Source organism: Gekko japonicus, unplaced genomic scaffold, assembly GCF_001447785.1.
Source record: "Gekko japonicus isolate JY-2015 unplaced genomic scaffold, Gekko_japonicus_V1.1 scaffold1275, whole genome shotgun sequence".
Lineage (NCBI taxonomy): Eukaryota > Metazoa > Chordata > Lepidosauria > Squamata > Gekkonidae > Gekko > Gekko japonicus.
Window position 1 is genome coordinate 458,298 of NW_015177051.1, and position 22,123 is coordinate 480,420.

At 45.7% G+C, this 22,123-nt stretch overlaps 1 protein-coding gene and 1 long non-coding RNA gene across 2 annotated transcripts in view; one reads left to right on the forward strand and one right to left on the reverse strand.

Moving 5' to 3' along the window:
• Positions 1–6,594, reverse strand: part of LOC107124623 — a 46,333-nt gene extending 39,739 nt beyond the window's left edge. The window contains exon 1 of the long non-coding RNA XR_001482988.1: positions 6,533–6,594. This is a non-coding gene — a long non-coding RNA (uncharacterized LOC107124623). The remainder of the gene's footprint in view (positions 1–6,532) is intronic.
• CKMT2 (creatine kinase, mitochondrial 2) overlaps positions 1–22,123 on the forward strand; it is a 65,250-nt gene that overhangs the window by 6,230 nt on the left and 36,897 nt on the right. The window lies entirely within an intron of this gene.

Sequence of the window (22,123 nt, forward strand, 5' to 3'; positions counted from 1 at the left end):
ATCCAGTGATGGTTTTTTTAGGATAGGGCAGACCATCACTTCCTTGAGTGCCCCCGGGAACAGTCCCTCATCAAAGGACTTGTTGATAATATCCCTGAGGGCACCTCGCAACCTCTCACAGCCAGCTTTTATAAGCCATGAAGGGCACTGATCAAGGCTGAACATGATTGGGCGCACTGTTGAGAGCAGTCTGTCGACTTCCTCAAGGCTGAATGGACTGAAATAATCCAGAATAGGACCAGAAGATGTGCATGGGGCCTCAAGTTTGCTCACTGTCTCAAATGTGGCGGGGAGGTCACGGTGGAGCGACAAGACTTTATCTGCAAAGTAGCTCGCAAAAGCCTCAGCCGATATCCAATTCCCTAGCATTTGGTCTGCCATGTGGCAGATCTGTTAATGACTGAATAAATCTAAATAATTGTGCCGGGTGTGAGCTAGCAGACACAACCATGGCCACGTAGAAATGTCTCTTCGCGGCTTTGACTGCCATCTCATAGGATCTCATAAACATCCTATAGGATGCTCTTGATGCTTCATCATGGGTGCGCCACCACCGTCTTTCTAGTTGTCTGAGCCCTCGTTTCATTTGCCGCAACTCCTCAGTAATCCAGGGAGCCCACTTAGAGCAAGGGCACAGTGGACGTTGGGGGGTGATCTCTTTGATGGCTGCCGAGAGCCGGCCATGCCAGTCCTCGACAAGCTCATCTAATAAGCTACCAGGGGGCATGGGATCCCTCTCCCACTCTTTCTCCCTTCTGCCACCCAAGATTATCAGCCTAGGGTACTCCAATGCCCAGCCAGACACGGCCTTGACCAGAGATGGCAGGCTATCGGCTGGTGCGTTAGGCGGCCGGTACACCAACCAAGTAACCAAACTCTCCCCAGCTTCCCGCACCATGCCCAAGCACTCAATGCCCGCAAGCTTCACACACACACAGCGGGGGTTACAGTGGTTTCAGATGGCTCTGCTCATCTGCCACTACTTTTCTTACTCACTCTCCTCCATGTATGTTACTTCCTCTCTCTTTCTGCCCTATCACCCTATCGCTGTGAAGATCAAGTCGAGTGTATGCCTGGCCTGGTGAGTAGGGGCTGTTACATATTGGGTGAGTCCTAGTGCCACCATGGACTAGATACCACCATGACTCAACTGGGCCTGGCAGCTTGGTACTGTTCAAGACCAGCCACCCTATGAAAGCCAGTGTGGTGCAGTGGTTAGAGCTTAAGAGTAGGGTCTGTGAGATGCAGGTCCAGATCTCCCTCTTGCTGTGGGAGCTGACTGGGTGATTTTGGACCAGTCACATACTTTCAGCCTGACCTACCTCACAGGGTTGTTGAGAAGAGAATAATGTAAGCTAATTTGGTCCCCACTGTGGAGAAAGACCATAGTTTTGTTCAGTAGAGACTACAGGGGAGGGAGGTGGAGACGGAAAGTTGAAGATGGGCAGATAAAGATAGGTTGGCTGTTTGTGGGAAAGGAGATAGGGTTGTCAAATCCAGGTTGGGGAATTCCTGGACATCTGAGGGATGGAGTCTGGGGAGAGTGGGGTTTGATGAGGGGAGGGACATCAGACTGGTATAATGCCATAGGACCCACCCTCCAAACCAGCCATTTTCTCTACAAGAGCTACCACTGCCAATCCCCAGGTGAGGGCTGGAGATCACCTGAAATTACAACTGCTCTCCAGGTGATCAGTTCCCCTGGAGAAAATGGCTGCTTTGGAGGGTAGAATCTATGGCGAGGTCTCACCATCCCAAGGCTCCACACTCAAATCTTCAGGAATTTCCCAAACTGGAGCTGGCAATTGATCTCTGAAGCGGAGAGATTCACTGTGATTCTTGGAGAGCTGCTGCCACCACTGCTGCTGGGGGGGGGAAGCAGTTGGGTGGCTGGGAGGGTGACGGGGCAGAAAGAGAGTGTGATGGGGGTGGGGGCAGAAAGAAAGAGAAAGAATTATGAGGTGGGGAGGCAGAAAAGCAAAGAGAGTGATAGGGCAGAAAGAGAGAGGAAGTAACATACATGGAGGAGAGTGAGTAAGAAAAGTAGTGGCAGAAGGGAGAAAGAGTGGGAGAGGGAAGAAAGCAAAGGTGTGTGTGTGTGGGGGGAATGAGACAGCCACCCCGAAAGTTTTTTGCAGGTGTCCACTTGTACAGTTCTATTCCTGACATGATGAGAAACAGTATTTATTTTCTCTTCATTTATAAATGGCCAGTTTCGTCACTGGCATCTTCTTTCCTTCCCTGATAACAAACCAGAACGGTTAACTAACACAGTAAAAAAAGTCTCTATGTTTTTCCTGATATTAAGGGGAAAGAACAAGAACTCTGCAAAAACTTGTTGAACATTGCTTCAGCACAATCTTTTCTCCTTGAGCAAAGTCTGTCTCAAGCATCTTTTACCTCAGAACTTTCATTTAACATTTGACCTGCAGTTTATAAATTCCCTGTGCAGAATCTGACACCATGAAAAGATGCAAGCCAAGAGAAAAAATGTCCTGAATAAACAGGCCAAGATGGGAGGTGGTAACTCCTACTGAAAGTAGTAGGGGAGTTTTGCTGTGCTTAAACTGCAAAATGGGACATGATGGGGGTCTGGTGTACGTGGAATGTTTATTTTCCACCTGGAGTCCTGTCCCTAGCCTAAAATGAATGTGTCAGGTGTGGTAAACTGTGATTAGTCAGCAGTGACGACAGTCAGTTTGTGTGCAGCTAAACATTTCAGTCCCATGTAACACGATATTGGAAACTGATCACATGGTTTGCTACCCGTTCCTAAAACAGATTATGGGGCTTGAACTGAAATTAAATGCAGAAACTGCCTTTCCTATTGTGCTAGCTTCAGACTGGCTCAGCCCCCCTGACCTTGCAGGAGGATATGCCATGTTGTCCTCCTGGTGAATTTGGACCAGCTTTTAAAAGAAATAGACATACATTGCAGTGTTGCAATATATCCAAAGAAACCATGCTATATAATCAAAGCCAAGGCATGGTTTCTTTGGATGAAAGAGAGCATAGTATATTTACAGTGTCCATAATATCTGTATTTAAATAAGCCTATCGGAGTTTACTGGGTTGGAAGCAGAACTCCTTAATCTTGTTCCACATTTAAAAAAATAATGCATTCATTTGTTTGTTTACAAACCTTATAGCCTGGCTTTCTGCTCAATGAGAGCCATCAGAGCAGCTAACAAAAAAAAAAATCAAAACCCATGATTTTGGTGCCACAACTGAAAAGCCCTCTCTCAGGTTGCCAGCCACAAAACCTATAACAAATGTATCTCATGCTGCATTATTCTCTCTGCCTTTGCCCAAATTCAAACTGCAAACTCCACTTCAAGTTGTATTTATGTCTCCCAACATAATGCTAACTGATGTGGCATTCCAAAAATTATAACCATCAAGGAATTTCAGTCCATTTGTTAAATCACTGACCACCCATCAAGGTTGTCAAGCTAAGCCACAGCTGGCAGATCATTCACACTAATCAAGGCAGCCAAACTCATCATAGTACCCAATCTGCCTATAGCAAGTGTGTCTTCTTTCATCAGGAGATACCAGTGCAAATATTTAATATTGCACATATGTTCTGTGAATGCATCCTGACTTGAAAATAGGTTGCAGGCTGAATCTGGTTGAGGGTTGGGATTTGATAGCAGTGTGAAACATTTTTTTTCTGCTTTGTGTATATCAGAAACGTGTGGATGTGCTTACTTGACTTCAAAAATATAAAAGCCAAGAAGCCAAAAACATAACCCATGTGATATCTTTATTGGGGCCAACCCAATGACACATAACAGTGTGCTGGCATTCAAGTTCAATTGTTTACTTACCTATTCCTTTGATGGCCTGTGGCCTGCAGCAACCTGAAACCTAATTCTTTTTTGTCAACAAATGTACCATATATTGGCATTACCTACAAATTTGCTTTAAATCTGCTTTTTAATTTTTTAATTTAAATTATTGATTTAATACACATTTATGCTGCCTTTCTACCCCATCAGGGTCCACAAGATGATGAACATGAAAACATTAAAACATTTAAACAATTAAAAAATATTTCAAATATAAAATTCAATTAAAAACACATAAACAAAAAACAATGAGCATTATTAGAGGTATGCCAGACAAAACAAAAAAGTCATCTTTGGCAAAAGACATTGATACAGGGAGACAGATGAATCTCCTTAGGATGGGAGTTCCAGAGTTTTGCTTCTACTACAGAGAAGGCACTTTCTCTGGTTGCAGTCCGTCTAGCCTCAGACGGCAGGGGCAACCAAAGCAGGGACAACAAGGATGACTGGAGTGAACCAGTAGGCTCATATGGGAGAAGGCGGTCCTTAAGGTATGTTGGTCACAGTCCATGCAGGGCTTTAAAGGTCGATAACAGCATCTTGAATTGAGCCTGGAAGCAAAGTGGAAGCCAGTGTTGATGGAACAAGACTGAAGTTATATGGTCCCTATGACCCACTCCAACAAAAGGCCCAGTTCCAGGAGCACCGCAAGCTATGAACCTGCTCCTTTAAGGGGAATGCAACTCCACCCAGAATGGGATAACCCATTACCCGGGTCAAATGTTCCCCCCACCAGCAGCACCTCTGTTTTGTGAGGATTAAGCTTCAACATTCCAAAACTGCCCCCAGGCACCTGTTCACGATACCCACAGCCTCCTGGGATTTGTTGGTAGGAGACAGAGCTGAGTGTCATCTGCATACTGGTGGCAGATCTGCCCAAATCTCTGGAGACTTCTCCAGCAGCTTTACATAGATGTTGAAAAGCATGGGGGTCAAAATGGAGCCTTGGGGAACCCCAAAGGCCAAGGGGTTGAGGAGTAGTCCTCAAACACCACATTCTGCAACCTAGCCTCGAGGTAGAAGCGGAACCACCACAGAACAGTGCCTCCCAGTTCCAATCCCGAAAGGCAATCCAGTATAAGGCTGCCATGTCCCCCTGGGGGGGAAGGGGGGTTGCCTGCTCTAAGGGCCCCCGACCCACTGGCTCAGATCCAGCCACTGGAGGGAACTCCACCCCCAAAATGCCTGAATTGGACCAATGTGCCAGCGCAATGAAGTCACCCAAAGGTTGTATTTAGGGTACCATAGAGTTTTAAGCCTGAACGCTAGAGCATCCCTCAACAACATACCTGGCATGATGACGTCACTTCCGGGTGATGTCATTGCAGTGCGCGCGAAGCTCCTGTACGCACAACCTCTCCCCCCACTGGATGCCAGGTAGGGACTTGGCAACCCTAATCCAGAAGGATACCATGATTGATGGTATCAAAAGTCACCAGAGGTCCAGGAAAATTAACAAGTTTGCACCCTCTCTATCCAACTCCCAGTACATGTCATCCACCATGGCAACAAAGGCCATGTCAGTCTCATAACCAGGCCTGAAAACAGATTGGAATAGAAGTTGGCCAGTCACCACTCACTCAGTCCCCTTGCTTAAGATCTGTTTGCACCATTAAAACAGTGAACTTAATTCAATCACTAGTGTTCTCTTGTCTTCTCTGTAAATTACTCCCACAGACAACCAGATCTTTAGAATAGGCATTCCATGTATACCCCGGGGGTTTCAACCTCCAGGTGGGGCCTGGAGCTCTCACAGAGTTACAACTGATCTCTAGACTATAGCAATAATTGCACCTTTGGAGGGGAGACTCTATGGGATCACATCTCTGCTGAGTTCCCTCCCCAGACTCTGACCCCAAATCTCCAAGAATTTCCCAGCCCAGAGTTGGCAACCCTAGAACCTTGTACAGTGTGTGTGTGTGTGTGTGTGTGTGTGTGTGTGTGCACGCATGCACTTTAGCAACCATTGCTATCCTAGTTGGTCTGAATTTATCAGCTGTTGTATTTTGATACCATGTGCTTTTTGGCGTGTATGGCTACCAGTACAAGTGACCTTGAGGGGGTCATCCTCCAGGTAGCCTGTGATAACTGTGGAGACTCTGGGCTTTTTTCCTAAGTTTGCAGGGGAAACTGAAGAATGACCACTCTGTGGTGGTTTTATTCATTTTATTTTTTGCCATATTATTCCACATTTTATTTTTATCCTTTCCCACATCATTCTACAAAAACTTCAGGGCAACTTGTATTATAAAACAAAATATATTATAAAACAAAGATAACAACTAAACCACCATGTAGACATGAAATCAGAAATCGTATTTAGGCTCTCATTCTAGCCTGAGCCTCTTTGAATATGTTAGATATAAGGAATGGAGAGGTTCCTCTCTTCTGAAGTCAGTGCTCCAATACTGTATTGGGGAGATTAACTTATAAAATCAATTGCCACTAAGATATAACTATGGCTGTTATATTATGCTATAACTATGTAAAAGAGAGACAGCCTAGCAACGGCTACTGAGGGCATCAATTTCTTAAAACTGCTTCTGTAATTTTGGAGGATTTTAACCCCCCGATTGTAAGTATCCAGATATCAGGACATATTGAGAATTGGATATATTTTTCTATGTTTAATCTTATGTCCTTTTTTAAATCTTCCCTCCATTACATACAAGCTTACTTACTGTCAGTCCTCATTGTGCTCTCTACCCACTCCTGTCTCTCTCTCTGCCTTCTGCCATGCATGTCTGCTGTATGAGAACATGTACTAATTTTAGATAGTAGTTAAAAACAAGAGTTGATGCAACTGGCACATGGGTAAGGGTGAAGGGAACTCAATTCCTTGCTGTATCAGTTAATGTCAGTAAGGTTAAGGAGACATAAAATGAGCCATTTAAAAAGGAGCAACATTTCTGGGCAGATAAGCACATGAAATAGCATAATCACTGTGAAGATGATATCCCAAACTAAAAAACCTAGAAGATAAATTGCCAGGGTTTTTTTAAAATCATATACAGTAACTTTGCATTTTTCTGCATACCAGTTCTTTGTATTTTCCTGTCAGCCAAAGTATGTCTGGGGGAAGATATGGTAAAGTTACTCAGGGAGGCCTTTACAATGTTCAAAATAATAATCCGCTTTACTGGTAATCTACTCTAATGTTCAGAAACACAAACTAAATGGCTTACTGATATAATAGCACTAGAGTTTATGACTTTGCTGTACACTTCGATCTTCTGCTCTGCCCATGAAAGGTCTTCAAGGAGTAAAAATAATATGTGGCCAATCCATCAATCAATCCCGGCTGGTATGATGACTGTGTCACATCCCGTTACTATAAGGGATATGAAAACAACCTGCCACACAATTCCTCTTTGCCAGAAGAAATTATCTGAGCTAGCTAAACATGACAGAATGTCTAAGGAAGTTAATGTTACCTGTTGCTTGATAGATTATTCTGCATCCCACAGAGGCAATGCACTGGTTGATTTCATAAAGAGTTAAAATCATTGCCTTCTTTTATTTTCCTAAGTTTGACAGGTCACCAGTCTAAGAAAATACACTGGAAGGGATAGAATAAAGTAGCTAGGATAAAGTGCTGTATATGTCAATCAGAAGCAATTCCAGCAGTTCCATGTGCCTGGGTAGCCTACAGAAAACAATTCTTAACCTTCACAGCTATTTGACTCCTATTGATTACAATAGGTAGGTATTTAGACAGAGATTTCTTCTTATAAAGCACAAGCAGCATAGGACTTCAGAGATTCTTTTGCACCTGATGTTTTCTGGTACAATTAAAACTAATAGTTGTAGGACTATTTCCGATATTTCCACTGGTTTTGTTTTAAAGCTGATCAAAATACAGTTACCTTGCCAACCTCCTGCTTGATTTGTCAAGATACATGTGTTGGATGGGGTCTTTTCTCTCTCCATTCATTATGTTTGAAGATGTGTATAGGGACTCTTCATATCAAAAGCAGTCCTTGATGTTCATGGATTTGAACCCTATATGGAATCATGTGAACCACCTTGTAAGCCCCCTGGCCTCTTCTCAGTTGAGGCACCCCAATTGGATCCCCAGTCTCCACTTAGTTGTTTTGTGTGGCACCCCCTTGAAAGCCTAAGCGCAACAGGGGATCTCTGAGAGTTCACCTGGCCTGCTATGTCAAGAGAGGCAGGATGTAATGCATTGCCCCCCCCCCCAGCTCAAAGGCATGCAGGAATACAACTATATTTCCTGCTTTAAGGGATGCTTCGTCACAGCAGTATGGGCTATTTCCAAGTGATGGGGAAAGTATTACTTCCAATCCACCTACTGAGCAAAAGGAGCCCAATATCTGATCCACCTAGGATGGGCGAAGAGGACAATTTACCTTCCTTTCAAACTCCTGGCTCTTTGTCAATATTCTAAAAATACCCATCAATTGCATCATCTTGGAATGTCAGGTGTCATTTCCCAACCTTCTCACCAGATTTAGGCAGCAGCTCGCTTCAAACTGCCCAGTCAAATTCAAACTTTATTTCTTGGACCAATCCTGATCTTAGGAAAGTCAGGGCCCATCCCGAACAATGGAATGTTTGCTCATAAAAGAACTGGCCCCAGTCAGTGAAAGGTGTGCCAGGTTTCATCAGCAACATGGATATCCCTGCAAACTGCTTTGCAGGCTCCTCTCCCTCCTCGTTGGACTTCTGCTGCACAGACTCACTGAGATTCTCAGCTTCTCACACACCTGGGATCAGGTAGTATTACTCTTCAGAGCCTCTGCCCCTCATCCTCTCCACCTTCTCAGGTTTGCATTTGTGCATATGTTTAATGGGAGGGAGAGGGTGGTTTTATTCTAAGTTTTAAGGAGGAGAAGAAGAGTTGGTTTTATACACCACCCATCACTACCCAAAGGAGTCTTGGAGAGGGTTACAATCACCTTCCCCTCCTCTCCCCACAACAGACACCCTGTGAGGTAAGTGGGGCTGAGAGAGCTCTGAGAGAGCTGTGACTGACCCAAGGTCACCTAGCTGGCTTTATGTGGAGGAGTCAGGAATCAAATCTGGTTCTCCAGATTAGAGTCTGTCACTCTTAACCACTACTCCAAACTGGCTCTTTTACTTGCATAGTTTTATTCATGATTTTAAAGGGTTTGCAGTTTTGATCTATCTCTAGTTGTGTGTTGACCTGGATAGCCCATGTTGGCCCACTCCCATCATATCTTGGAAGGGAGACCTCCAAGGAATACCAGGGTCATGACAGAGAGGCGTGCAATGGCAAACCACCTCTGAAACACCACTTGCCTTAAAAACAAGTCTAGCTCACCACCTAGTGTTGCATAATGCTAAAGAGCTAGAATTTCTGGCTGCCAAGACTATCTTAGAATCTCCTGGCTATTCTACACACAATGTCATACAATAATTAATTAATTAGTTAGTTAGTTAGTATAATTTGTTTGGTTTATAACCAGCACAATTAATTCATTTGTAAATAAATTTTTCATTTAGTTTGAATAGGTTGGTCTCTGTTATTCTTTTTCTTGGGAACATTAGGCGGGAATAAAGCCTCCATATACATGGGGAAAGGATCCCTTGTTTATCTGGCTGGAGACTCTGTAACAAGCTTATTTCCCCTCTCGAGGTCCAGTTCAGGTAACAATCTGTTGTACATTCCATTGCTCCAGATGCACGTTAAGACAAACTGTGCTACATTAATTTTCCTTTCTGCTCATGCATCACTGGATTCAATCCCTTTTATTCCAGTCTGTCTTGTTTTTATTTTTGTTTCTATTCAGACCTGATCTGTGGCATTTTTTAGATTTAAAATATAACAGCAACACCAGTCATACTCATGACAAAAAGCTATTAAGGTGTTCAGTGGACTCTGTCTCTTTAGATTTACCTCCTATTTCAAAGTAACTCAATTTCTCGGCCTAATCGGAAACTGCAATTGGTACAAAATGCTACAGCTTGGTTATTATTGGAAGTTAGATGAACTTACCCTTATTGTACCAACTCTGCAGTCATTGCACTGGCTACCTTTCCGTTACTGGTTAAGTTCAAGGTATTGGTTATTATCTACAAAACCATTCATGGCCTTGGACCCTCATATCTGCAGGCCCACCTCTCCTGCTACGCACCATCTCAGCAAAGCCTTCTGCAAACTGGTAAGACGGACAGCTGCCCATAAATATGCTTTCTCTGTTGTGGCTCCCACTTAATGGAACAGCTCACCAAGGAGGACAGGAAGCTCCCCCCAAACTGTGTAAAAGAGAATTGTTCAGGAGGACATTTCTATAAAAGGAATAAGGCTCTGAAATAATGATGTTCCTACAAAGGAATAAGATTTTAGTATAATAGAATGGAAGGCACTCTTATAAAGGGAACAGGATTTTAGTCTATGCTACAATTCATCGCATGCATTACCTTACTCTTACTGCATTGTTTTCTACTTAAATAAACATTGTTTATCTATGGTTTCTTTTTGCACTGCTATTAATTTTTGTAATCCTAGTCCTATTGCATTGTTTGGTGGTTGTCTCATATTTCATTGCATTGTCTGTTATAATCTGCCTAAAATCTCAGACAGAAAGGCAGGCAATAAATAAAGTTAATTTTAAAAAGCATTCCTCTCACTGTTTCTGAATAGATCCTTTATCCATTCTCATTTTCAAGGATGGGAGTGGAAGCTTCAATTGCAGCTTTTCTCTTTGCAGCAAAAGCAACTGCTCATTGATCTTTTTTTCTTCTTTTAATGATCATTGCTGTTACAAAATTATAATAAAAAAGAAAAATTAGTGAAAATCACTTTGAATGCAAAGCAGAAAACAGTAATTAACCTACACTCCCTTCAAAAAAGAAATTTATTAAGGATCCATTCATGTATGCCATGGCCATGGAGGATGTACAGGAAGTAATTAATTAATGACTGAGTAGCAGAAGTGGTCACAGCCGTGTTATGCAAGAAAAGAGAAAAGTAGGATTACAGTTTTTGCTTGGGGAATATAGTGCTGTATTAAGGGCAGTGTGTTTCATTTCCACTTGCAGCTGATTTCAGAAAAGGAATCATTCAACAGTGCCAAAAGGCTATTGGAACAGTTGCAGCCCCCCCCCCAGCACTGAAGGGGGGGAGGCTGGCTGCCTGGTCAAGAGACCTAGACAACACCATGTGGGGGTATAACAGGCCACAACTTTATTACATTACAGCTGTAAAAGGTTGGCTTGGCATAGGGAATGGATCAAAAGGCACTGAGCGACCCACTTGCCACCTGGTGTAAAACACCGTCCTTCAGTCCAGTTGCTGAAGGAGAAAATGCTGTGATGGCAGCAATATGGGGAGCAGGCCACTGTGTGATCCCCCTGCCACTTAAGGGCAGGGTGTGACCAGCAGCCCCTGAGCTATGCATGCCTTTTTAACCCATGCCCCCATGATCCCTCAGTGGGACCCCCACCTTGAATGATGGGCACACAGGCCCAATTTGCCCCCAAAAGGACCCATCAGAGTTCCAAAACCACTACTAGAAGTGTGTGCCCTCAGGCAGCCACCTCCTGCCAGACTTAACACAGCTGAAGCCACTCCTGGATGCCCCACCTTAGATCATGCAACCACACTTCCTTTCCTCACTGCCATCTGGCCTGAAGACGGCCTCCTGCCTAAATGAAATGTCCAAGTCATTATTCGGCCTCCTGCAGCAATTACCATGCTGCCAGCTGCTTTTTTGACCTTAAGCCTGGCCATGTCAACCTTCTCAGGGTTGTTTGTGCCCCACCGCGTGCATTTCTCCAGTGGGTCAAACCAGAAGATGACTGCAGTAGGAATCTGTTTCCATAGAATGTGTAGGTCCTTCTGTATTTCAAGAGTCAGGTATTACAGGAAGTAAGGTCATTCCCTCTGGGCTGTATGATGATAGTGTCTGGTGAACCATAAAGCTTGGCCTGATGGAGGATAGCCAGCACCATCTCACTCCACGGAATGCCACAGTGCCCCGTCCAAGAGATGTACAGGAAGCCCTCAAGGCCTAGGTGCACCCACCAACAAATAGATCTGGTGTATCTCCTGGCACAGTGCACAATGGACTGCACACCCAAACAGACATGAGGCAGGACACTGTAACCAGAAGGACAATAGTTTAGAGGCCAGATTAGGACAGATGTACATGCAAAATCCTGAAGAATGCCACCTGCCGATAGCATGCCTGCATGTTTCTGGCAAGTCAAGCTTGGCTGTGGAGGTGGCAGCCCCAGTCCTAAAGGAGTGTCCCTCAAACTCACATGGTGGGAGGCCAATTGCAGCCAGGCACAACCATAAAACCATGATGAATTGATATCTCATTAACGGGGACCAGTCAGCATGGATAAATAAGGCATCGGTGTGCTGTGGGTGGATGACCATGAAGGCCGACAAGAGTCCTGATTAGGCAAGAGCCAGCTGCAAGAAACCTTTGGAGGCAGATCTCAGCTCCACCCCTCGCTGACCTCAGCCCCACACCTTGACCTTCTGATGCACAAATGAACCACGTGCCTGTGTAACATGACATCAGACAGACTCAATACACAGCCTGAGGAGTCCTGACAGGAGCTGACCACTAGCTCGCTCAACCTGAAAATCCTGAAAAGGCCAGTGAGAATGCAGCCTCAAAAAAGTGTGGCCTCAAAAAAGGACTGATATGTGACAAGGAGTTGCTTGGCCAGCCTGACCAGCAGGGGGTAGGTAACAGGACACCTGGCATCCAGCAGAATAGGGGAGATCCTGCACAATTATTCTAATGCCCATAAAGGATGCACAGGGGTGTGACCATCCCTGAGCTTTATTAAAAAAGGAGATGGCCAACAGATGGATAGCCATTGTTTTGGGAGCCTGCCCTAGTCCTCTTAAGTGCACCAAATATTGTAGTACCCAAGCTTTGGACCCTGGCCCAGATCCTGAACTGTCCCTGCTCACAGTGAAGGCCAAGAACGCCACAGCAGCAATTGAGTAAGCCTGCAATATAAACAATGCAAACAAGGCCATTACTTCCTGCAATATTGATCTCTGTCAACGGGCCACAGGACTTCTGGGAAGGGGTCCAGATAGAAGTTCATGTTGGGAGCTAAGGCCCAGAACCTCTCCTCCTGAAATTGAGATAGGGTGTTCGCAGTGTGTTTTATCCAGACCTGGAATGTGGCAGGCTGAAAAGGCATTGTTAGCCAAGAGGCACACCAGCACAGATTGGCACACCAGGTGCATGACCCGTTCATAGGGTTGCCAGCGGGGGGGGGAAGCTGGTCCCAGTCCAGGACATGCGTGCCATGATGATGTCACCTGGAAGTGACATCATCATGCTAGGCACGCTGCCAGTGGATGCTCTAGCATTCAGCTCGAAAACTCTATGATATGCCATCACATCATGCCAAGCACGTTGGCCAGATTTGGGCACTTTGGGGGTGGGGTTCCCCTGCTGGCTGGATCTGGGCCAGTGGGTTGGAGCCCTTTGAGCAGGTGGGTCAGGGGCCCTTTGAGTGGGGGACCTGGCAGCCCTACCCATTCAGAACACGATGACTGGCGATTAATGACCCTGACCATGGCCTGATTGTTACACCAGAAATGAAGTTTTTGTTAGCATAAAGGTCTTGCCAAATGACTATGGACACCAATACAGGAAAAAATTCAGGGACCAGTGTGAGGCCCAGCACTGGACACACCAGAAGCCCTCAATACATGCCAATAAAGGTAACTGGATTGGATTGGATTGGAAAGAAGCCCTCGAAAAATACCCCAAACCCAAGCTGTCTGACAAGGCCTATGGGCTCTTACCAGTAAGGACAGGAAGATAAGCCAGGCCTTGAAGTCATGCTTCATACCCTGAATTATATGAATATGGTGATATCGTGCAGTGATGCTGGCCATGGCCAGGTGGGCACAAAAGACCCTGCAAGCAAAATTAAGTTGACCTAGCAAAGACTGTAACTCCTTAAATGTGCACTTACTTCGCACTCCCAACTTATTCAGCAGAGATCAGAGTGCCTTGAGCTTGTCCTCTGGAAGGCAGGAGCTCCCCTGGACAGTATCCAAGAGGATGTCCAGGTAAACCAACGGAATGGCCGGACCTTTTGTTTTATCCTGAGCTAGGGGCACATCAAGCTCTCAAGCACAGCTTGAAATGTGAGAATGAAGGCATTGCTGGTGGTGTTGCCAGCTGGCCCGGCAAATAAAAGGCTGTCCCAAGTAATGGGTGACAAAAATGCTGTATGCCCTGTCCTTGACCACCCATTCCAAAAAGGTGCTGAACGCCTTGAAGGCTGCACATGATACTGAGCAGCCCATCGGCATGGCCTTGTCCACATACCATTCTCCTTGGAACTTGAAGCCTAGGAGGTAAAAGTTCAGATTGACAGGAGCCGGAAGGTGGACTGTATGTCACATATTGCCATTAACACTCCTGACCAGCTAAACTGCCTGGTCAAAAGATGCATAGCACTGAACAAAACTGAGGGGGGCATGGCATCATTAACAGAGGTGACCCAGGGGTATGACAGATAATGTAGGAGTTGCATTTTTAGGCACCAACCCGAGGGGCAAGACCCAGATGTTGGGAAAGGGGGAAGAGTTGAAGGGGCCCACGCCCCCGTAGGCTACATGTTCCTTGGTGATTTGGGCAGTGACAATGTCCCTGCCTGAATTGAGATTGCCTACATCCATGAAGTTTCAAGGCCCTTTGAAAAAGATGTGAAAACCATATTGGAAACCTTCCCAAAGTTAGAAGGCTACTGCCCTGTTCAGGTCTCTTTCTAACAGTGGGCTCAAGGCCTTGGGATGAACAGGTGATGGGGCCTGGCCAAGCCTGCCGTGAGGCGGGGGTTACTTGGAAGCTGTGGCTGTAGGGGCAGGATTGGAGGCTGACCCTCCCTCTCTTTTCCTCCCTGACATGGAGGAAGATTGGCCTCTGAGAAAGCACAAGGCTGTGCTGCGGCTTGACCCTGTGGGCAGGAAAGTCGTGGATGAGGATGAAAGCAGCTATTGCAATCATGGTCAAACTTGCAACTCACCTGGTAACACTTGCCCTGATTGTATTGGGCAAGGGATCCTGCCAGGTGCCCCATTTATGCATCCTTGCACTATTGCACTTGCTTTGGAAGTGGGGGCCAACCAACAGGAGCCGTAGCTTATTGTTTATTAAATCCCACCTTGTCCTATTATTATGATATGAGACACCCTCTTATGAAAGGCCTCTTCACAGTCGGTGGCAGCTGCTTCCCCTGCCAGTGCACATGCCTTCAAGACATCGCCCAAAGGGTTCGAGGGGTACCAACTGCTGTCTGGGTAGGCTGACTGGACCACATCCATAAAGACCACATCCATTAAGACCATAGCCAGACAGCCAGCTAAAGAAAGAGTGCTCAGCCTTGTTTCTCTTTTCCCCTCTTTTTGCTATAGTTCCCCTTCCCCACTTTTTGCTATAGCAGCCCTTCCTGCCCTCGTCTGCTTCCGGCTTCAATAAGGAAAAAACATTCACATAGCAGCCCTTATGCAGCGGGAAAGGCGAATACCAGGAAGGTCATCATCATCTGTGAGTGTTGGTGAGATGAGAGCTGGCTCTGGCTGACCATCTGCCCACACCACCCCAGGAGCTGACTTGGACCATCCTCCTTGTGTCCTTCTCTTAAGTGCCCATCTAGGTAGGCCTGGCATGCTAGAGGCCACAGATCGATAGTCCCCCAACTCCCCTCTGGAATCCTCAGAGAAGGAAGACTCACCCATTGTCCCAGAGCTCTTTGACTTGTTATCATCCCCGGCTGCCTGTTTGCAGTGGCATTGACCGCCACGCTTCTTTGACCACTTGGCTGCATTTGCATGAGTCCTTTCCCTGCTGCTGGGGAGCTTCAGTTGCTGTCTGGTGACACTGCCCTGTGATGCTGCTTTACCTTGGCCCTATGCCCTTGCGAGGTCTGAGGCAAGCCTTTATTCCCCTGCCCTGGGGGAAGTAGGAGCTGGCACCCCGAGCTGTTTGACCTGGTCCACCAAACACTCTAATGGCTGGGAAAGGCCCTGCAAAAGGCTACTGCTATCTGCCCCACCCAATACCAAAGAGAGCCCCAATCCCTTCTTGGCTGCATTACCTTGGGCTGCACACTGACTTGGTGGGAGCACCACCTGGGAACCCCTGGTCTGGCTGGACCTGCCCCACATTTGTTGGGAAGAGGGACCAGAGCTGACTTAGTCAACTTAGCAATGTCCCTACAACTACTGAGGAAAGCAAAGTAAACTAGGGGGGTACAAAGGCTGACCACACCAAATCTGAGACAAAAGAACCCCATAAAATTAAATGCTATCAACCATCAACTTTGTTTTATCTTACTCTATGATTATAGTAACCGCACTATAGCCTGCCCCCTCAGAATACTGAGCCACACTGGGGGGGGGGATTGGATATTATGCCTATCCAGACCTGCTACACACATAGGTGGCCGGGTGGTGCCTAAACAATTACCACCTCCCTCTGAGGGGGAGTGTCCACATGGCCTCATCCTCCCAGGTGGTGATGGGAGAAAGCAAGGAAAATCCCACAAGTGGAGCCAAAGGATGGGGCTGGGGGGGGCTATCTCCCCACATGGTCTCTGTCCAATGCAACAAAGATTGGGGGATACAGAGCAAAGTGGCAACCACTACTGTTCCCTCAGCCTAGCTGAATTGCTGAGGCTCACCCACAGATGCTTAAGTGGAAGGCCGAGGGGGCAACAGCACAGAAAATTAGGGGGGGGGGGGATTGCTGTATGGCCTAGGCCTCGCATGGCAAGAAGTCTAGAAATGGGGGGGGAGCCTGGCAGTGGAGCCAGTTGACAAAGAGTGGGGAGGTTGTTCGACAGCATGGCTTGTTCCTCACAAGGTGAGAGCCAGATCTACGCTTGTATCTAGGGATGGTGTCACGCTACTACAGCTGCTCCCTCTGCTACAGTGCCCAATCAATGCTCCCATGAAGCTTTTTCAGAGCCGCCAAAACTGTTGCCTCAAAGCCACCAAAGAAGAACTCAACCCAGTCCCATGCTCCCGTGCTTCTCCAAAGTCACCAAAGAAGAATGCAACCCAGTCCATGGGAAGGGGAGCCTTTTATGGCAGTCGGATGAACCAGAATTAAAGCTGACCACCCTGGTCTTCTGTCTCAGTCCCACCCCAAAGACTGACCAAGCAGCAGCCTAATTGGGTGGCTGGTAAAGGAGAACAAGGGGAATGTGGGCCAAAGCGTACCGTCTAGCAATAGCACCTGGCCTGACAAGCCATCCTCCCCCGCAGGGTGCAAATGGGCCCCCCAGTTAAGTCAGGGAGTTGTTCTTACTGGGACAAACAGCTTTTTGTTGTCCAGTTGCACAGTCGAGTCCGACTCTTCGCAACCCCATGGACCACATCATGCAGGGTATTGAGGGCTTCTGGTGTGTCCAGTGCTGGCCCTCACACTGGTCCCTGAATTTTTTCCTGTATTGGTGTCCATAGTCATTTGGCAAGACCTTTATGCTAACAAAAACTCCTTTTCCTATGCTAAACCAATAAGTTGTTCCATATCCGGTTCTAACTGTTGCTTCTTGACCCTTATACAGGTTTCTCAAGAGACATGTGAGGTGGTCTGGTACTCCCATCTCTTTAAGGACTTGCCGCACAGTCAAAGGCTTTAGCGTAGTCAGTGAAGCAGAAGTAGATGTTTTTTCTGGTACTTCCTTGCTTTCTCCATAATCCAGCAAATATTGGTAGTTTGATCTCTTATTCCTCTACCTCTTCAAAACCCAGCTTGTACTTCTGGCAGTTCTCTATCCACGTACTGCTGAAGCCTAGCTTGTAGAATCTTAAGCATGACCGTGCTAGTGTGTGAAATGAGTGTGATTGTGCGATAGTTAGAACATTCCTTGGCATTGCCCTTCTTTGGGATTGGAATGTAAGCAGACTTTTTCCAACCCTGTAGCCACTGTTGCGTTTTCCAAATTTGCTGATATATTGAGTGCAGCACTTTAACAGCATCATCTTTTAGGACTTTGAGTAGCTCAGCTGGGATACCATTACCTCCGCCAGCTTTGTTGTTAGTAATGCTTTCTAAGGCCCATTTGACTCCAGGATGTCTGGGTCGAAGTCCGTGATCACACTGTCGTGGTTGACAAGGACATCGAGGTCCTTCTTGTATAGTTCTTCTGTGTATTCTTGCCACTACTTCCTAATCTCTTCTGCTTCTGTTAGGTCCCTACCGTTTTTGTCCTTTATCATGGCCAGCTTTGCATGGAATGTTCCCTTGATTTCTCCAATTTTCTTGAAGAGATCTCTAGTCCTTCCCATTCTATTATTTCCCTCTATTACTTTGCATTGTTCATTCAGGAAGGTCTCCCTATCTCTCCTTCTTCCCTGGAAATCTGCATTCAGTTGGGTAAAACTTTCCTTTTCACCTTTGCCTTTCGCTTTCCTTCTTTCCTCTGCTATTTGTAAAGCCTCATCAGACAACCACTTTGCTTTCTTGCATTTCTTTTTCTTTGGGATTGTACTGATTGCTGCCTCCTGTACAGTGTCACGAACCTCTGTCCATAGCTCTTCAGGCACTCTGTCTATCAAATCTAGTCCCTTAAACCTATTTTTCACCTCCACTGTATATTAATCAGGAATGTGATCTAGGTCAAACCTGAATGGCCTAGTGGTTTTCCCAACTTTGTTCAGTTTAAGCCTGGATTTTGCAATGAGTAGCTCATGATCTGAGCCACAGTCAGCTTCAGGTCTTGTCTTTACTAACTGTATAGAGCTTCTCTATCTCTGACTGCAAATGGTATAATCAATCTGATTTTGGTGTTGCCCATCTGGTGATGTCCATGTGTAGAGTCACCTCTTAGGTTGTTGGAAGAGGGTGTTTGCTATGACCAGCATGTTCTTTTGACAAAATTCTGTTAGCCTTTGCCCGGCTTCATTTTGTTCTCCAAGGCCAGTTGGCCAGTTATTCCAGTTACCTTTTGACTTCCTGCTTTAGCATTCCGGTCCCCTATGATAAGGACATCTTATTTTGGTCCACTTCAGCCTCTTCTGTGTCAATGGTTGGGGCTGTCACGGGCTGAGAGGCAGGAGTCAGGTCTGGTCCGAGGTCATTGCTGGGAGAGTCAGAGCGAAACGTGAGTCCAAAAGAGGGGTCGTCCAAAGCAGAGGTCAGGAAGCCAGGAATCTGAGCAAGAGTGGGGGTCTGAGAGCAAGAGCCGAAGGTGGATGCGAGGTCCGCATGGAGGCGACTCATTGCTTCCACGGAGAGTCCAATCCCGAGTGGGAGCTATATAGGCCTCTGGCTGGGCTTCCCTTGGCGGTGGCACCACTCCCACTAATACTCAGGACTTGGCGTTTGCGTTCCTTGCTAGCGTGTGTCTCGGCAGCAGGTAGCTAAGTCCTTGCCGAGCTGCTCCCTCAGCCAAACTACCCATGGAGGCGAGTCAGGCAGGCTCCCCAGTTGCACCTGTGCCTCCTCGGCTGCTGCAGGACCAGGTGTGGGGTTTACAGGCTCAGGCACTGGCAGCAGCAAGCTATCAACTCTGGAGGAGTCAGAGGGGCCAGCTTCTGGCTCTGGCAATGCCCACGCCTCTGGCTGTGGTGCCAACTCAGGCGGGGACTCAGCGCAGTCGTTGTTGCCCATGACAGGGGCATAAACTTGGATTACTGTGATATTGAATGGTTTGCCTTGGATTCGGACTGAGATCATTCTGTCATTTTTGAGATTTTATCCCATTACTGCCTTTCTCACTCTCTTGTTGACTATAAAGACCACAGCATTTTTTCTAGGGATTCTTGGCCACAGTAGTATATATAATGGTCTTCTGAGTTAGTCGCCCATTCCCATCCACTTTAGTTAACTGATTCTCAAGATGTCGATGTTCAGTCTTGCCATCTCGTTTTTGACCACATCCAGTTTACCTTGATTCATAGATCTTACATTCCAGGTTCCTATGCAATATTGTTCTTTGCAGCATCGGACTTTACTTTCACAATCAGACATATCTACAGGTGAGTGTCCTTTTGGCTTTGGCCCAGAATTACATGTTAATCCACCAATTATTTACATTAATTGTAGTCTGCCTTTCTCACTTGGATTTAAAACGAATTACACAGAATAATTTGTGTGGATTTGTAAAAGGGATACCTGTCCTGAGATGCTCAAGAATGAATGATACTTAAAGCCTGTTTCAGGAAGGGCAGGATATAAATTTAATAAATAAATAAACAGGAACTATAAGGAAGCTTCCTATTTCCCACCTAAAGCACAGTATACACTTCCTGACTAGCTGACAGTGTTTTCTTGTGTTATTGAGAAGTAATTACAGCAACAGATTAATGACTGAAAATACAGCTATTTTGTAGTTGGTTCCGCTACAATTGCAGACCAGAATAATTTCCCAGTAGTTCCTATATATAAACTGCCTTGAACCATGAGGATATAAATGTTTGAATAAAGGCCGTATAAAAATGTTTTAAATAAATAAATAATCTGGTGCTTTGGGTGCTCCTAAAGATTTACCCACCAAACTACAGGAATTAGTGACCTGGAATGTTTGTTTCTGAGACAACATGTCTTAGCTTCTGTTTGTAATTAAATTTCTATATGTGAACTCTGTGCTTGGAAAGCAGAAGTAAGTTATTAGTTTCAAATGCCCTTTGCTCTGAAGACTAATGGAAGTCTGGTATCAAACAATTTATAGTAGACCTAAAACAAGAATCAAACCAGTCGCTGCACAAAACAATATAACTATAGCCTCCTTCACTTATGATGATTTTGGTAATCCAACCATGCATTAGAGGAGATCATGCTTTTGGGCAGTCCTCTTGATATGTGTGGACACTTTTTTTGTGACTAGGGCAGCACACAATCAAACTTAGTATGTGCAAGTAGAAATCCAGATTTTTGAGCATATGCTGTCATACATAGAATCATAGAATGTTAGAGATGGAAGGGACCTTGCAGGTCATCTAGTCCAACCCCCTGCACTCTGCAGGAGCATAGCCAAAAGATAGCCCTACAACATACCTGAAAGATGGTCATCCAGTCTCCGCTTGAAAATATCCAGCAAAGGAGCATCCACCACCTACCGAGGCAGTCTGTTCCACTTCTCACCCACTCTTCAAGTTAGGAAGTTTCTCCTGGTATTTAGCTGGTAACGACTCCCTTGTAATTTCTGTCAGTATTCTGTATATGTTAAGTCATGCTGTAGATCATAGGCATCTAACTGACAGGAGCTGACAGCTCTAAGTGTAATAAGAGCTGGCTCTGACTGGTTCTAGCTGGCTACTGCTAGAGCTAATTAGCACTGAGTCACAGTGACTCAGCATTGGCTGTGATTGGCCAGTGGTTGTATATATTCAGTGATGTACAGAACTGTTTATTCCTTCTTGGAATGCGAGCGCAGCGGAGCATTACGTCACTCTGTGTAAAGATTTGGTGAGAGGCTTGTATAATAAACTGTATATTATTTGTACATAAGCCTGAGAGACTCCTATCTTTATTGGATACCTTTGCACCCATGTTTGGTCTGCTGTGGGCCGACACCGCGTAATATTGACAGGAGGGTGAGTTGTGGAGGTGCTGCAAATTTGATAGCAGATGCCACCCCCAGCACCCCCCCTCTGGCTATGGGCCTGGGTACATTAGGCTGACATAGGCTAGTCACAGTCACATAGGCAGTCACAAAGAGTGACTGCCACCTGGTCACCTGTTAGCGTCATAATAATGAGTGGAGATCTGAACCTAGGTCTCCCAGTTCTAGTCTGAAACTCCACAAGATATGGCTACATACTGGCTTTCATCTCTACCTTCCTGCTATAGAGTTCTTCAATGAGTTCAAAAGTCTGTCCTGGCTAGAGAACTGTCAGGAATGGCAAGAGACACATTATAGGAGGGCTGCAAATGGAAAGTGAAATCTGGAAATATTGCAGATAACACACACAGAGAGATCCTGTTTGCATGAGATAAGATACCTTCTGCTCAAGCAAGAGAGAGCAAGTAATACACTGTACATTCAACAGCGCATGAAAAGCCTTACAACCCTGATCTCATTCATGCTTCCTCTAAGTCTTTAGAATTGTTTGTTTGATAATACGTGTTTCTTTAATAAAAGTACTTAGAAACACTAATAAAACAGCCCTAGATCTATATAATTCATAAGTGAACTGGGGGTAAATTATTTGGACAAAAACAAGCAATAGCATTTAAGTCATTAAAACAAAGATTTCCACAATTATATTCAAATATCAGTATCCTGTTGAGATGAAAAATGTTCTTATAACCAGCTAGCTGTCTGAGTGTGTGTGTGTGTGTGTG